General features: G+C 35.1%; 1 non-coding gene across 1 annotated transcript; it reads left to right on the top strand.

Moving 5' to 3' along the window:
• The first annotated feature begins 1,098 nt into the window (after positions 1–1,098).
• LOC120100148 (U6 spliceosomal RNA) lies at positions 1,099–1,205 on the top strand. Its single transcript, XR_005499941.1, has one exon. It is a non-coding gene; the product is annotated as a U6 spliceosomal RNA (small nuclear RNA).
• The last annotated feature ends 1,646 nt before the right edge of the window (positions 1,206–2,851 follow it).

Below are 2,851 nucleotides of genomic sequence, written 5' to 3'. Positions count from 1 at the left end.
GGAGAACAGGGAGGTAGATGCTTTGACAGAATTAAAGATCTTCAGGAGACTCTTACTAGCTCTTGGTTTTATCTATAGGCTTTGATGGGGTTAGAAGACACTAAACACAACAGACAACCAGATATTGTAATCATGAAGTCATTTAAGAGAGCAACAACCTGAGGAGAGAAGCCATTCTTGTAATGAGCTCATTGGTAGAGAAATGCAACCAATCAGAGTGTGACTGATAAACCACAGCATGGATGTGTTGCAGAGGAAGACGGGTTAAGTATGCAGATATGTATAGAAGACAGAACTGGGAGGAAACGTCTTTGAAACTAACTCCACCTAGAGTTGGAAGCAGCATGGTTCCTTCACCTTTCTTCTTTAACACAATCATTTGACAACTATTTTGTCAATAAAATTTCACGTAATTCTGCTAATGCAGTTTTTTTGTATCTTTGTTGAGGACCTGAACTGATTTTCTCTCAGGTTGTGCCCATCTGTTCTCCTTTGCTGTTCCCTTAATACAATGAGTCATTACTTCAAGCATTTTCTCCATCTGCCTAAATATCAATTTTCCCATCTTACATGTGTGATGTGTAATTTTTGTTCCCCTTTGTCATTGTTTTAGAACAGAAAATATTAAGCCCAATTTAGTGCATTTTGATTTTTGTCACTCAGTGGTTGTAGAAACTTTGAGTTAATTTGTTTTCCTTCATAAAGGAACACCTATCAGTAACAATATAGATTCATATTTTTCAAAATCTTTAGCCTTTATTTTCCATTTTTCATCTAATTGAATTTTCTGGAACCTCCACAACAATAAAAAGGAATACTCATGTCATATATAATCCTTGTTTAGTATCTAATTCTAATTCTTATTACAATGCTCTATGACATTAGGGTGTCAAGTGTCTATTCACCATGAGTTATTATAGTGCAATTATTTTGATACATTTTCAAATAATATTTGGTATATTTACTTTTAGTTTTGGTATCTATATCCGTTTGAAGAATTTACAAGACACTTGTGGAACACCTGCCTTTTGTCATGTACTGTTGGTCCGCAAGTTAAGTGTGTTAAAGTGTTAAGCATATATAATATACCCATAAACCGTGCTCACTTTGGCAGTACATATACTAAAATTGGAACGAGGCAGAGAAGATTAGCATGGCCCCTGTGCAAGGATGACACACAAATTTGTGAAGCGTTCCATATATTTATAATCACTATTCCTTAATTTCTCTCAACATCAATGGACTCAATTCCCCAATATAAAGACATAGACTAACAGACTGGATACATTAAGAGGACCCAGCATTTTGCTGCATACAGGAAACATACCTCAGAGACAAAGACAGATACTACCTCAGAGTAAAGGGCTGGAAAACCATTTTCCAAGCAAATGGTCCCAAGAAACAAGCTGGAGTAGCCATTCTAATATTGAATAACAATGACTTTCAACCAAAAGTCATCAAAAAAAGATAAGAAAGGACACCACATTCATCAAAGGAAAAATTCACCAAGATGAACTCTCAATCCTAAATATATATGCTCCAAATGCAAGGGCACCTACATTCATAAAAGAAACCTTACTAAAGCTCAAAGCACACATTGCACCTCACACAATAATAGTAGGAGATTTCAACACCCCACTCTCATCAATGGACAGATCATGGAAACAGAAATTAAACAGAGGCATATAAAAACTAACAGAAGTTATGAAAAAAATGATTTAACAGATATTTATAGAACATTCCATCCTAAAACAAAAGGATATACATTCTTCTCAGCACCTCACCTTCTCCAAAATTGACCATATACTTGGTTGCAAAACAGGCCTCAACAGATATAAGAAGATAGAAATAATCTCATGTATCATATCAGATCACCACGGACTAAGACTGGACTTCAATAAAAACAATAATGACAGAAAGCGCATGGAATTTGAACAATGCTCTACTCAATGATAACTTGGACAAGGAAGAAATAAGGAAAGAAAAGAAAGACTTCTAAGAATTTAATGAAAATGAAGGTACAACATACCCAAACTTACGGGACACAATGAAAGCAGTGCTAAGAGGAAAACTCATAACTCTGAGTGCCTGAAAAAAGAGACAGGAGAGAGCATATGTCAGCAGCTTAACAGCACACTTAAAAGCTCTAGAACACAAAGAAACAGATACACCCAAGAGGAGTAGAAGGCAGGAAATAATCAAACTCAAGGCTGAAATCAACCAAGTAGAAAGAAAAAGGACTATACAAAAAAAAAAAACAAAAACAAACAAACAAGCAAACAAAAAACCAGGAGCTAGTTCTTTGAGAAAATCAACAAGATAGATTAACCTTTAGCCAGACTAACCAGAGGTCCCAGAGAGTGTATCCAAATTAACAAAATCAGAAATGAAAAGGGAGACATAACAACAGAATCTGAGGAAATTCAAAATTTGTAGTAGGATAATTAGATCCTACTACAAATGCCTACATTCAATAAAACTGGAAAATCTGGAGGAAATGGATAATTTTTTTTAGACAAATACCAGGTACCAAAGTAAAATCAGGAACAGATAAACCATCTAAACAACCCCATAACTCGTAAAGAAATAGAAGCAGTTATTAAAAGTCTCCCAAACAAAAAGAGCCCTGGACCAGATGGGTTTAGTGCAGAATTCTATCAGACCTTCATAGAAGAACTCATAGCAATACTATCCAAACTATTCAACAAAATAGACAGAGTGCTACAAATTCCTTCTATGAAGCCACAATTACTCTTATACCTAAACCACACAAAGGCCCAACAAAGAAAGAACTTCAGACCAATTTCCCTTATGAATATCAATGCAAAAAAACTCAATAAAATTCTTGCAA

The sequence above is a fragment of the Rattus norvegicus genome, chromosome 1 (genome assembly GCF_036323735.1).
Source record: "Rattus norvegicus strain BN/NHsdMcwi chromosome 1, GRCr8, whole genome shotgun sequence".
Classification (NCBI taxonomy): domain Eukaryota; kingdom Metazoa; phylum Chordata; class Mammalia; order Rodentia; family Muridae; genus Rattus; species Rattus norvegicus.
The sequence above is the reverse complement of the archived record's forward strand: the minus strand, read 5'-3'. Positions and strand labels throughout refer to the sequence as shown.